This window comes from Plecotus auritus (genome assembly GCF_963455305.1).
Source record: "Plecotus auritus genome assembly, chromosome: 2".
Lineage (NCBI taxonomy): Eukaryota > Metazoa > Chordata > Mammalia > Chiroptera > Vespertilionidae > Plecotus > Plecotus auritus.
The window spans coordinates 174,978,745-174,993,743 of record NC_137771.1 but is presented as its reverse complement, the minus strand read 5'-3'; the positions used below and the strand labels follow the sequence as shown (position 1 = coordinate 174,993,743).

Here is a 14,999-nt window from a genome sequence, read left to right as displayed (position 1 = left end):
TGTCACCACCCGACATACTTTTAAGTGTCTAGTCATTTACCACCTGCCTCTTCCCAGGCCAACCAGCCCGTAAGGCACCATGAAAGAGGGACCTTGTCTGTCTTGCTCACTGCTATGCATCCAGCTTTAGCAAGGCTGCACACACAGTGGAAGCTCAGCAAATGCTTATTGTAAGAAGGCATGAGCAAACAGATGAGCAGGGGTAAAAGCATCCAGAGAGAACAAGGCAACAGGACAACCTGCTCCAGGACACAGTGTCCCTAGGTGTGTCACATACTTCCCAACCCAACCTTTACCCAAAGGAGAGGAATTTCTTCCCCATGAGGTTTATTCTAAACCTTCAGGAATACGAGTCTTCTTGTCACCTTTAACCTGCTGGTTAGAACGTCTGTAAGGCTGGGCTGCAATATCTCACTTTGTCACTAGGAGCTGTTGCCTAATAAATTTTGTACCCAACCTGCAAGCTGCATCAGAGTAACTATGCCCTATATTTTAATGTTATTCCTGAAATTGTATCTTCAAAGGTGTTTCCTTAAATGAAGTTTTCCTGGACTAGGAAGCGATAGATAGATAGATAGATAGACAGACAGACAGATGACTGAATGATATCACTTATCTGTGCTTCTTGACCACCTCCAGTAAGTTTCTCTCTCTTTAAAACCAAAAATCTCCCAGGATAAATAAAAAATGCTCTGAATTTGTTGGTTTCAAATAAGAAAGCTAAAAATTACCATTGATGTATAGATTTTTATAAGGAAAATACAAATCCACAGGTTGGGCCCCTCTGTAATGTGACTTTTCTCACTTCGGCAAGACATCCTAGAGCAGCGGTCGCCAACCAGTGGTCCGTGGACCACGGTGGTCTGTGAGGTCCGAAAGGTTGGCGACCGCTGTCCTAGATATAATTCCATTTTGTCAGGCAGAACCACAAGCAGCTGAAGAGGAAAAAAGAAACCTGTCCGTCAAATTTCCAAACTAATTTCCAACACCCATCCTCACTTTACTAACAGCTCAAAAGCTACAGCACTTCCTGCCATCCTCACACCTTGTCTGGTCCTCCTCCCCCTCATCTCCAACTCACACTTTCTGCAGCACCTGCAGTTAACCGGATCTGCAGTTAACATTAGGACGTCTACCAGATTCCCAACACTGCATCAGAGATGAGCCATGTTCCAGTTCTCTGAAACCTTGATATGAGCAGGGTAGAGTAGGACGAGGAAGAATGTAACATGAGGCAGGCCCACACCTGTGGGAAGGCCGCCCAGACAGATGATGGAGGGCCCAACACCAACAGGAAACAACCAGGAGGGTGGCCTGGATCCAAGGCTCTCGCTGGGGACTCTTATAAAATGCAGACTCCTGGGTCCTGACCCAGCCCGGGCACTCTGAGCCAGTGTCTAGGGTGAGGCTCAGGAATCTTCATTTAAAAACCACCCCAGGCCTAGCTGGTTTGCCTCAGTGGATAGATAGAGTGTCAGCCTGAGGACTGAAGGGTCCCAGGTTCAATTCTGGTCAAGGGTGCATGCCCGGGTTGCAGGCTTGACCCCAGTGTGGAGCATGCAGGAGGTAGCCGATCAGTGATTCTCTCTCATCACTGATGTTTCTATCTCTCTCTCCTTCTCCTTTCCTCTCTGAAATCAATAAAAATAAAATAAAAATTAAAAAATAAAAGATTCTATGGTTGAAAAAATAAAATAAAAACCAGCCCAGGCCTGCAACTCTCACGAGAGAAACGAGATTTATTCCTACGTACCGGGCCCTGCTGCTTATGGTGGTGCTGGAGAGGGGAGGTGAGCTGTGGGTATGAAGTGTAACAGAACAGACTTTACCACCTGAAACTGCTGCTTCAAGTTCAGATCAGGCAAAGAACAACCAACAAGACCAAAGAAGAGCACACTTAAGTTGAAGACACAGCACTTGATCTGAAACAAGAAGTTTGTGCCTACTCAAGAGCACTCCCCAACACTGCTAGCAGTCTTTGTTTTCTTCAGGGCTGTGCTGCGAGATTGCCTGGTGCGGCAGCCGTTGTATTCTTTATTAGCTTGATAGATCATTTTCTCTCATTCTTTTTCTTTTTCTTAATACTAGCAACTTTCTCCATCCTTTGAAACATGAGCTGAAAAAGAAGGATCAGCAAATACTACTGAAAGTGCAATATTTGTATTTGATTATCACTGAGAGATGAGCTTTGATCCAAACCCTCTCCACAGTAATGGGTGCAATGGGTACCCCAATGGTACTTCAGCAGCACTGCGCAAAACTGGGGTTATTGAAAAACTACTAACCTCTTACGCATTTATTCAGTGTTCAGAACGTCAAGCTAGACTTTTCTTCCACTGTTCACAGAATAATGGCAACCTGCAGGACTTAAAAGTAGGTAATGATGTTGAATTCGAAGTATCATCTGACCAGAGGACTGGGAAACACATTGCTGTTAAACTGGTGAAGATAAAGCAAGAAATCCTTCCTGAAGGCCGAATGAATGGACAAGAAGTGTTTTATCAGACTTACACCCCTGAAGACGAGGAAGGGAACATTCAGTTGGAAACCGGAGATAAAATAAATTTTGTAATTGGTAACAATAAACAAACGGGTGCTTGTAAGTGCTCAAAACATTATGCTGTTGAAGAAGAAACAAGCCTGCTGTCAGGAAGTAGTTTGTACCATGAAGGAGGCGTTTAGCTTTGTTGAAAGAGGTGATGCTGTAAAAGAGACATTCTTTCACTATAGTGAATTTAAGAGTGACTTAGAAGCCTTACACCCTGGAGATGAGGTGGAATTCACAATCAAGGGCAGAAATGGTAAAGAAGTTGCAACAGATGTCAGACTATTGCCTCAAGGAACAGTCATTTATTAAGATATCAGCTTTGAACATTCTGAAGGAACTATAGCCAAAGTAATCCCAAAAGTTACCAGTAAAAACCAGAATGACCCATTGTCAGGACGTTCAAGTTAATTTTGTGATTCCTAAAGGACTTCCCCTTGGAGACAAAGATACAAAATCCAAGGTGACCCTGTTGGAAGGTGACCATGTTAGGTTTAATATTTCAACAGATCGGTGTGACAAATGAGAATGAGCAAGCAACATAGAAGTTCTATCAAATACATTTCAGTTCACTAATGAAGCCAGAGAAATGGGTGTAACTGCTGCCATGAGAGATGGTTTTGGTTTCATCAAGTGTGTGGATCATGATGCATGTATGTTCTTCCACTCTATTGAGATTCTGGATGGGAACGAGCTCTATATTGCAGAAGAAGTAGGCTTTACTGTGGTTCCTGATATGCTCTCTGCCCAAAGAAATCATGCTATTAGGATTAAAAAACTTACCAAGAGCATAGTTTCATTTCATTCCCATTCAGATCATCGTTTTCTGGGCACTGTAGAAAAAGAAGCCACTTTTTCCAATCCTAAAACCACTAGCCCAAATAAAGGCAAGGAAAAGGGAGCTTAGGATGGTAGTGCTTATGATGATTGTGGAGTGAAACTGACTATTGCTTTTCAAGCCAAGGATGAGGATGGATCTACTTCTTCTCAAATAGGGGATATGCTTGAATTAAGTGTTAGTGACAAACAGAGGCCTGGAAACAGACTGCAACCTGTGTGTGACTTTCAGGTTGTAATTCTAACTCCAAGAGGCTCTTGGGTTATGTGGCAACTCTGAAGGATAATTTTGGATTTATTGAAACAGCCAATCAGGATAAGGAAATCTATTTACATTACAGTGAGTTCTCTGGTGATGTCGATAGACTTGAACTTGGGAACATGGTCAAGTACAACTGGTCCAAAGGCAAAAGCAACAAAGTCAGTGCAGAAAAAGTCAACAAAACACACTCGGTGAATGGCATTATTGAAGAAGCAGATCCTACATGTACTCTGGTAAAGTCATTTGCCCCTTGAGAAGTGTTGATCCAACACAGACTGAATACCAAGGAACGATTGAGATTGTGGAGAAAGGGGTTATGAAAGGTGAGGTCTATCCATTTGGCATAGTTGGAATGGCCAACAAAGGAGATTGCCTGCAGAAATGGGAAAGTGTCAAATTCCAAGGGTGTGTCCTGAGTCAAAATGCACAGACTATGGTGTACAACATCACACCTCTGCGTAGGGCCACTGTGGAGTGTGTGAAAGATCAGTTTGGCTTCATTAACGATGAAGGAGGAGATAGCAAGAAGCTCTTTTTCCGTGTGAAAGACGTTCAGGATGGCATTGAGCTACAGGCTGGAAATGAGGTGGAATTCTCAGTGATTCTTAATCAGCGCACTGGCAAGTGCAGCACTTGTAATGTGTGGCGAGTCTGCGAGGGCCCCAAGGCTGTTGCAGCTCCATGACCTGATAGGTTGGTCAATCGCTTGAAGAACATCACTCTGGATGTTGCCAGTGCTTCTCACCTAATGGTTCTTTGTCAGCCAAGGGGACCAGATACCTCAATGGGATTTGGTGTAGTAAGAGAGATCTGTCAGGCTGGTATCACCGACTAACCACATCCACAAAGCACATCATTAATCCCCGATGATCAAGTTGGGGAGATTCTGGTGAAGGGTTCTGAATATCTCCCTCTTCATCCCTCCCAAAAATCTGGAATACTTATTCTACTGAGCTATTACATCAGTTTTTAACACCTTCTTCATGTTATGTTTTAAAAAAATAAATACATTTAAGAAAACCATTTAAAATTTTTAAAAAATAAAAACTATCCCAAGTGATTTTATTGCAGACACTTTGAAAAGGGAAGTGGCAGATGTCCCCCCTAGGTCAGACTGCCTCCGGGTAAAGGCTGGGTTCAGCTCTAGGAATCAGACTGCAGGAGGCTATGGGAAAACTTATAGAGGGTGTCCAAAGGAGACCAATGTGGCAAAAAGTCCAGATCATTTTACTGAGGAGCAGCTGAAGGATCTGTGTCTATTTGCTCTGGGGGAAGAGGGGCCTGTGGGGGAAAGATGTCAGGTTGGTCTCTCCAGCTCCTCCATCTATCCCGAAGTTTTAGTGTCTTGCCTGTAATGAAGAGAAAATAAATGGCAAAGATAAGCCCCCTTCCCCTTTCAAACCTCCCTCTGTGTTGAATCAAGAGGCCCCAACAAAGCAATTAAGCAACCAGCCCTAAGGACAAGCAGGCCACCAACGGCTGGAGGAGGGGAGAGCCCAGGCTAAGGAACGGGACACATGGCCTCTGAGTGCCCAGTGTGGCTGCACCAACTTTCTTCCCCTCACCTGTCCTTGTCCTTCTCACCTCCAATGGTAAGAGAGACCTTGTTAGCACAACAGCACATAGAGGTTGGGTATACAGGAGAATAACCAAGAAAAAAGGTTGGTGTGCCTTACAGGTGCTCCGCTCTGAACACCTGTGATGTCCTGGGCCCTCCAAGGGAATTTCCAGGATGATCACAGGAACTATGGCAAACTACTGGGAAGGAGCCATGTCCTTGGAGGGCAAGGAAGAATCTGAGAAAAGACAAATGTTGAGAGGGGTGGGGAAAGACCGAGAGAGTAGCTCAGATGCTTCTCCGAGGCTGCTTATGAATGAACCAAAATGCAACTCCAAAAAGTGAGGGGTTGCCCTAGCTCAGTGGATAGAGCATTGGCCTGCAGACTGAAGGGTCCCAGGTTTGATTCTGGTCAAGGGTATGTACATTGGTTGCAGGCTCCTCCCTGGCCCAAGCCCTGGTCCGAGCTCATACAGGAGGCAACCAATCGATGTGTTTCTCTCACATCAATGTTTCTCTCTGTCTTTCCCTCTCTCTCCCACCCTCTCTAAAAATCAATGGGAAAATATCTTCGAATGAGGATTTAAAAAAAAATGAGGGCAATAAAAAAGGTCTGTGATAATCTTCCAGACTCTCTAAGTATTCATGACCAGTTAACAGTGACATCAGACTGTGGACCACACCTTCCAGATATTCTTGGCATAGCTGAAGGGTTCCACAAGCATGAATCCATATTTCCTATAGCATGGTTTTGCATCCAACTCTCACAGCCCACGTCAGCTTCACCCGGCACCCATGCCCTGCTGCCCCACCTCCCAGGCTCCGTTCCATCCCTCTACACTGAGCAGTCATCCTTAGAAACAAATGCACTCACTCGCTCCCTGCCTTTTTCCAGCACTCACTGAAGAATACTTAGTGATCATTTTTTGTTAGTTTGTTTTTTGTTTTTGTTTTATATTATTGAGCTTATTGGGGTGACATTGGTTAATAAAATTATTCAGGTTCCAGGTATATAATTCTATAATACATCATCTGTATATTGTATTGTGTGTTCACCATCCCAACTCAAGTCTCCTTCCAAGTGATTACTTTTAAAATTATCAGTCCTCACATAGTGAGTATAATAATCTCTTAATTCACCTCTTTTACAAATTATGAGGTTTTGGTTTTTTACATTTAATGCTAAATTTTCCTGACCATAGAAGGCCATTTTCTACAAAATAATATGTTCCACCACAAAGGATAAATGATTGGAGAGAGACAAAAGAGGGAAAGGAAGAGAGACGAAAGAGAGGGGAACTGCATTACCCTGGCTTCACTGTGAAACCTTAGCATACGCTGTGCTGGTCTACCTCCTCACCAAGAGTCCAGAGTTGTAGGTCAGTCAGGTCTTTACCAGATTCCTTGATTTGTTCTTTTCTGTGTAGTAATCTTTCATGACCTATGACCTCCCAAAGAAAGCTGCAGTTTTACAAGTGACACCCACAGGGCCTTCCTGGTCCAAGCAGGCAGGAAGGTGGCCTGCCCCACACCCTATACCCCCTCCCCCAGAAGCCTGGCCCAGCCGCAGTCCATACTGGCCCAGTCCCCACTGGCTCTTGGCCCCGGAGCACACTGCGGAGTTCAGACCAGTCAGACTCCAGTACAGTCTCCGTCATTGTCTGAGGCTGCCCACTGTCCTAGGTATCACAAAACATCCCCTTGGTACAAACCTATGGAATGGTACAAAAGGACTTCTAAGAGGCACACAGACCAGCCATTTTATTTTAATACTTATGGATTTATTTTAATACTAGAGGCCCACTGCACGAAGATTCATGCAAGAATAGGCCTTCCTTCCCCTGGCTTCGCTCCCGGCTGCCTGGGAGCCTGCAAGTCCTCGCTCCCAGGCAAGTCCTCGCTCCCGGGCCACCTGGGAGCCTGCAAGTTCTCGCTCCCGGCCGGAGCATGGCTCCTGTAGCTCCCTCCGCCCCCCCTTCCCCTTATAGCAGGCGCCCCACCCTGCCAGGCTGCTCCATGCCTGCATACGCAAATTAACACGCCATCTTTGTCAGGTTAATTTGCATATTCACTCCTGATTGGTTGTGGGCGTAGCGGAGGTACCGTCATTTTACATGTTTGTCTACTATTAGGTAAGATATAAAATACTAGAATAATTAGCAAAAGTACTTTAGAACTATGATTTCACAGGTACTAGTATTACCTAAGGAGAGGCTAAGGAAAAGGAGGGGGGGAAGGTGAGTCCGTTGAAACTATATATTAAGTAGGTAATACTGCAGGCAGTTCTAGGATGCTGGCAAACACCATGAAGGAAACATTCAGATGACCTGACTTCTGAGACTCTGTTTCCTTCCATCACCTTCTGTTGCAGGTGAGATGATGTGTTTAAAATGCCAAATGCCGAACTGGCCGCCAGAAGGTGTTCACAGACTGAGCCCTACCTTCCCCAAGGTCACAGGGCTGACGTCAGAACCGGTTCTACTGATTCCTGTCTAAAGCGGCCCCACTAATCCCCTTCCTGTAACCTCAGGCTAAGGCAGCCTCCTGGGCCCGTGTTACAGACCCCGCACTTCTCTAGGCCCCACCACGCTGGGCACTGGCACGTGTTCATCGTGGGACCACAGAGAAATAAAACAAAATGTGTGTCAGGCAGCAGCACAGGCAAACATGAGCTCATGGGATTCTCACCATGACTTCTGTGCTTCAGAGTAAAGGTGGCCGTGGCCAGAGAGGTGAAGTCACCTGTCCAACGTGACTTGGTAGATGGCCAAAGCTCAGATCTGAGCCCAGGCCGTTCTGATTCCAGAATGCAAACAACCTCTCAGTCACTGGGGACTGGCCCCACTTCACCTCTCTCCTATCTTACTCCCTCCCAGGGGCAGAGCCCCTGACTATGTCTACTACAAACCCAGATCTGCCCCCTGAGGCTACAGTCCATGTCTGAATAAACTCTAGTGTAGAAAACCTGCTCATTCCTCTAAACCCGTGGTCGGCAAACTGCGGCTCGCGAGCCACATGCGGCTCTTTGGCCCCTTGAGTGTGGCTCTTCCACAAAATACCACGGCCTGGGCGAGTCTATTTTGAAGAAGTGGCGTTAGAAGAAGTTTAAGTTTAAAAAATTTGGCTCTCAAAAGAAATTTCAATCGTTGTACTGTTGATATTTGGCTCTGTTGACTAATGAGTTTGCCGACCACTGCTCTAAACTATTAAGGCCCTTTTCCTGGATGGGTCCAGAATCCCCCTACTTTTCCACCCCCACAAGCCAGCATCCTGTCCCCCTGGGCTAAGACGGATCTCCCTGCATTCTATCTCCCACACAGTGGCCAGTGGCCCTTCTCTACTCAAAACCCAGAAGTGGTTGAGCCCAGCCCTCTGTCAAAGCCAGAACCCTCCCTGGGCCTGGCCTGGATCTGGCCTCCTCCTGCCAGTTCTGCCACCCTTTCCTGCCTAATTCCCCAGCCTCCTCCTCTGCTGCTTGGCTTCGCTGCTGCTCCTAAAACACGCCAGGCGCCCCCCATCCCAGCCTTCCCCTTGCTGCTCCCACCACCCAGATACTCTCTCAGGAGCTGCCTGGCCAACTCCTTCAAGCCTCACTAACAGTGTCCCCACCAATACAATGAAAAATCGCCATCGCCCCGCACTGCAGATGCCTCTTACCCTGCTAACACACCTGTGATTTACTCACCTCCTGGGACGCTATATAATTTACTTATTTGCTTATCATGGAACAACAGAGAGATGAAATGAAACCTGACCCTTTTTGAGCCGCTACTTCACTGTGTCCCAAGCAGCACAGTAGACAAATGATAGTGGCTCATTTAACCAGTTAACTGCCACGATATTTTGAATTTATTTATGAAAGGTCTATAGACGCTTATGGCGTACTAAGCCTCTTCCTTCCAGAATGGAAGCAGCCCAGGACAGGGATTTTTGACCCGTTCTGTCTCTGTCGTTCACTGATACAGACAGTGTGTATCAGTGTCCCGGGACCATGCTGGCACCTCTCAGGCACACAGTAAACACCGACTCAATGAAGGTTCACCTGGCAGCAATACTAGATGGGGTTACATGGACCTTAAAAATGCTCGTCTTTAAGAGCACCGTGCTCCTTTGCTCTGGCTTTCCTGAGCGTCCCCTGAGGGCCAGCAGCAGCCCTTGGCTCCCCCTCTGCCAGCACTAATCAGCTTGGGCCATAAGCCCCGAGATCTGAGGCCCTTCCCTCGAGCTGTATGAAAACACAGACCCCTTCACATTTCAGGCCACAGGGAGGAGACAGCCAGGCCACAGCTGCCCACTGTGACCTGCCAGCTGCCCAAGGCTCAGCCTACAGCCGTGGCCAGGAAAGTGGGACCACTTTGCTAATCAAAAAAAGTAAAAGAAGTGGGTGAGCAACACATGTAGAGCCAAGAAGCCATACAAGTCACTGATGCAACCCAGCATCAGGTTACACAGCAGGTCACTGGGAGAGCCGGCTGCAAAGCCAGGGCCCACGCCGTCTCACACAGCCCCAGGGGTTGAGTCAAGACCTGAGTAAAGGCTACTCCTCCTTGAGCTGGAGCCACCGTCCTCCCTCTCCTCACCTACAGAGATTCTGAAAATGCTAAGAAGACTGGTCCATGTCTCTACACAACCAGGAGCTTGTAGTGGCGCTAAGGAACACTCAAGTTTGCCCTCAGTTTCCCCCTATCCTATTCTCAAGCTGCCCTCCAGGTACTGCCTCCTGACACAAGGCAGCAGGACCCATACCAAGAAAAGGGGTCTATACCAATGCTTGGGAGAATGTGGGTACGCGAGAAGCCACCGGGCTAGATAAGAGCTTAGCAAGCTCTCGGATAGATGCTTACACCCAGGCCAGAGATGCTCCTGCAGGTGTGGAACCTGGAGAAAACCAGGTACCTGTGTGTACACAGATGTGTCCCTGCACGGTCACTGAAGCAGTGTTTGTGATGGCAAAACACTGCCATCTGTCAGAGGGACAATGCATAAACTGAGCTCTACCCATAGCAAAATCCTACACAGCAGTGACAAGGACCAAAGACCTACATGTATCAATATGGAAGAAATACCAAGAGGATGGTATATGAGATCATTTATATAACTGCTTAAAATACACAAAGCAATGAAATATACAATGAGTGGCCCGATTATTATGATCTCTGAACGCATAATAATCTGGCCACTCAACATGTGTGTGTGTATATGTGTGTGTGTGTGTATGTGTGTGTGTGTGTGTGTATATATGTGTGTGTGTGTATATACACACACACACACACACACATATATATATTAGAGGCCCGGTGCATGAATTCATGCATGGGTGGGGTCCAGCCAGCCTGGCCAGGGGGAGGGGACACGGGTGGTTGGCCAGCCAGCCTGCTGGTCGAACTCCTGGTCGAGGGGACAATTTGCATATTAGCCTTTGATTATATAGGATATACACTGAGTGGCCAGATTATTATGCGTTCAGAGATCATAATAATCTAGCCACTCAGTGTATATTCCTCATAGACACACATATATGTGGTAAAAGTAAAGGTACAAAACCCCAAATTCCATAAAGCACACTACCTTCTCGTGTGTGATAGAGAACAAACACCTCAGGAGGGAGTAGGATAGAGAAGAATTAGGGGTGGGCTTCAGGTAAATCTATAATATTTTATTTCTTTTTTAAAAAGTATCTAAGCAAATATGGCAAAATGTTAGCTCAAGTTTAACCTATATAGTAGGGAAATAAGTGTCTATTACATTTTTTCTGAATTTTTCTATATTTTGATATCTCAGAATTTAATGTATAAAAATACTAAAAGTAACATTTTAAAAAATGAAATACGACATAAGAGGAGAGAACGCAGGACTATGCAATGTAAATTAGCTGGCAACACTCTTTATAATAGAAAGGCAAGAGAGTGAGCATCGAGGAGCATTACTGCTGGGTCCTGACTTCCACATATTAATTGGTGGTGCAGGAGCATTTAGGATTGTCAAGTGTACCTTGAGGAGAGTCAAGGAAGGGTTCCTGGGAGCAATTCAAAAGAAAAAAACCATACACACTGCGATGCTCTCAGTGGTATTTAGTGTTAAAACTCAGAAACCCACAGAATAGTTTACAAAAGAAATGTGACAATAATTTACACGACAGCCATACAATCAGTCAGCGCAAGACAAGACAGAAAGACAGGAAAATGCTTATGGGATGCCCCCCACGTTGTGTCCCATGTTACGTGAAATGAGCAGAGACTCAAATTCCCCCACCACACCTAACGTATGCCTGCAAAGGGGACATGGAAAAATTATGATGGTTCCTTAGGTTTAGGCTTTATACTCTCTGTAGAAGCCGGTCATGATGGGCTCTCAGAGGGCCCTGGAACTGCTCCCAACTGCCCACTTTTCTCTAAGCCTTTTCTCCTCCCACTTTCTCACACCCACCCCACAGCCCAGGATTCCTCAGAGCTGTGTATAGCATAGGTCAGCTCACATAAGGGGAATCCACTCCCCGGCACCTAGAGATCCTTGTAACAGACATGGCAGGACTAGGGTTGACAGGGTGCAGACCTGGAAATGAGACAACAGCAGGATTCTCTACAGGACCACCCCCATCACATACATGGGCTAGGCCCAGGAGGCTACCAGGGCCAGGCAAAGGGACAGTGGGTGCCCTTTAGAAGGTTCGGGGGCCTGCACCTGAGGAGGCCCACTCAGCTTTATTCTGCAGCAGCCATTCAGTGAGGCATGAAGCAAAGCCATTCAATGTACACAAAACACAGGCGAAGGCTGGGCAGTCACCGGTGGATGAGAAAAATGTGTCAGGCCAGGAGCAAAAGCAGAAGGCAAACAAGCACAGAAAGACCAGCATAACCCAGAACTGGCTTCAGAAATAAACAGGAGGGACAGCAGGCAGGGCGAGAGCAGGAGCAGGAGACCTGGTCCCAGACCCCTTGTCCACTGACAAGCCGTGTGGCCTAGAACTCTGGGCCCCAGGATCCTAATAGGTAATAGGAAGGGACAGGACTACGTGGCCTTTCCAATTCCCTCCAGCCCTGACCTCTGGTGGCCTGCTGCCAAATGAGGGAGGTGGGGCTCAAAACATCATGGTCCTCTAAGATCCCTCATACTAACCAGAGCCCTCCAGCTGTAAGGTCGTGTGTGAGGGGATGGGGGCTCAGGGGGGTTACAACCAGGGCCACACTGCTCCCAAATGTCACAGACCTCATTTGAGCCCAAGTCTTGGGCTCCAAGCCATGCGCTCCTGCCCCGGGGCCTCTCCTTGGCAGGCTCAGGACAGAGGCTGCTGCTGGTGGGAAGTGCAGTAAGCTGAGTGAGAGAGAAAGAACAAGGGTGCGCCCAGGCCGGGCCAGAGAAGGGCAACAGAGGCCAGCCTCTGGGACAATCCTCCGCCCGACTTGATCACTTAATAGGGCTGCTTAACTGCAATTACCCCACTACATAAAACAAATGGCTTTCATTTGTAAGACATTAAGTTAAAGGCAGGCTCTGTGCCAGGTGACAGGGCTCTCTGGCTGGAGACGAGGGTTGGAAGGTGAGGTTGCCCCAGTCATCCTGACCAGTCCTCAGCAGCCCACGGGCCAGTGTGTGGCTGGGAGGCCAAAGGCAAGAGCCGTGGACAGGGAAAGGTGTGAGGAGGGAAAGCAGGGAGCCCTTCCAGGTACTCCCTGCCCTCCAGTCCTCTGAGTGCCTGCGTGGGGCCATAGGTGCAGGAGGCCTCCTTTCTCAGCCCTCCGGCCAGAGACGGACTGGGGACGCTCCCATTCACCGCACTACGGTGGCCCTGCGATGGGAATCCAAGCCCACCTGTTGGCCACACTCACGCTGCCTGCCAGGATCAGCACGCAGGTCACTGTACCCCTCCCACCATGCCTGCGTCTCAGGGATTTGGACCACTCCCCCAACTTCCCACTAAACGCCTGGGCCGCAAGAGCTAGTGGTGGGTGAGAGGGGCCCCACCTACTAGTACACAGAGCTGCAAGCGACACATTTCCCCTTATTAAGAGGAAGCCTGCCTCCCCACACCCGGAGGGCACATGCTAGGTGTGCTGAGACCCCAGATGGAGCAGAAAGGATGAGCCAGCGCCTGTGGAAACTCGGCTGTGCTGGGGTCACAGGGCGGACCGAGGAGGGTCCAGAAGGCTCGTGTGCGCAGTTACACCCGTCCCCATCCACACTCTTCCCTCTGCTGAACTGCAGGGAAGCGCTGAAGGCCTCTCCAGCCAGGACCCAACCATCCCAGCTTTGCAACCACCCTTTTCAAAGGCCTCATCAAAGCAGGTTTACACCACACGCAGGAAGGAAACGACCGCCCACAATCACCGCGCAGACAACCTTTCATTTCAGTCTTCCTTTCTAAAACACTGGGGGAGCTGTTCCGGACGGATGCTAGTGGAGAAAGAACAAAAACTGCTCTGCTTACGCCCTGGGTTTGCAAGGTGGCAGAAACAGCGCGGGCGGGCTCCAGGCGCCGTGCTCCGGCCAAGCAACCATGGTGCAACGGCGCCCTCCAGCGGCCGCGCAGTGCGGCGCACACGGCTCGTCAGAGCAGTGAAGCGACCCAGACTTGGGGCAGGAGAGCACTCCGCCCAGGATTGGGTCTCAGGGAGGCTTGGTGACGCGCAGGAAAGGCAACTCCTCCTCCTCCAGGCGGGAAGGCCTGCGCAGATTCCAGCTCCCGAGCTCCCTCCAGCGCGCACCTCCAAGCAGGACACACCATGAGGTTTTCCTCCAATGAATATTGCTCCCCCGATACTGGCTCCCCTGACGATCTCAGGCACAGGGCAGCTAGAAAATCAACCCCGAGGGACCTACAAAAGTTTGGCCTTCGGGAGATCAGTGTGATGCCTTCACTCCCCAGCCAGAGATATCTGGGAGATGAGGCCCAGCTGAGATGGGTGAAAACAGGCCCAGGCCCTTACTCTGCCTCTGCCGTGGGAGTTAGGGTGAGCTGGCTCTCACCTCCCCTTCCAAAAGGGGCCAGAAGCTGCTGATAACACCGACCCTCAAACAGTCGAGGAAAGGGCCTGGGCTGGTCCTCACCCAGCTCTGGGTGGACCTGAATAAGTCGCTGTCACTCCACCTCGGGTCTGTCAGCTCACTGGAGGGCTGGCTGCACAGAGAGGTCCAGAGTTTTCTTCCCGCTCCAATGCTTGTGGACTCTGCAAGGCTCTGTGAAGTGAGTGAGACTGAAGCTGCACTTCCAGCAAGCAGCCTTTGCTCAGACTGAATGTATTTATTAGGGGCAGCTGGGCTGGGAGATGACACAGATTGTGAGGTAGGCTACAGCCCACCCCGCACCACTCCCTGTCTTGTAGTGTCTCCTGCTCCCCAAGCATGTCACCTAGTCCGGCCTCATGGTTTAGTGTGGGAAATCAAGTAAGACACCAGGCATCTCAGACTTGGGGATGCCTTTATGGGTGACAGTGATGCCCAGATGAGACGCTGGTGAAAGCACTTTTGTAAGCTCTGAAGTGCTGGAAGAAAACTGTTGTACTATTATTCTCCCCCTTTTTAAGAGGAAGCCCGTTCTCAGCCCCTCCCCGCTTCACAGTAGTAAGACTTCCTCTTTCATTTTAGGTAGAACATGACAGTACCTATCAGAAATTTCCAAACCATGTTCTTCGAAATACCAGTGTTTGCAGGGAAACATTGCAGGGTGAGGAGAGGAGAGTCAAGGTACCTGTTTTTTCTTGAAAAATGCATTTTAGTAAATAGGTAAGAAAAATACCAAGTAAATTCATTTGTTTGTCCTTATCAATATATAATCATCTCATCATTAGTCTTTAGGGAAA

At 48.3% G+C, this 14,999-nt stretch overlaps 1 protein-coding gene and 1 pseudogene across 2 annotated transcripts in view; one reads left to right on the top strand and one right to left on the bottom strand.

The window, feature by feature from the left end:
- XXYLT1 (xyloside xylosyltransferase 1) overlaps positions 1-14,999 on the bottom strand; it is a 162,203-nt gene that overhangs the window by 135,838 nt on the left and 11,366 nt on the right. The gene's annotated exons all lie outside the window — the stretch shown is intronic.
- Positions 2,182-4,479, top strand: LOC308242095 (cold shock domain-containing protein E1-like; annotated as a pseudogene). Its single transcript has one exon. The product of its transcript is annotated as a cold shock domain-containing protein E1-like (transcript).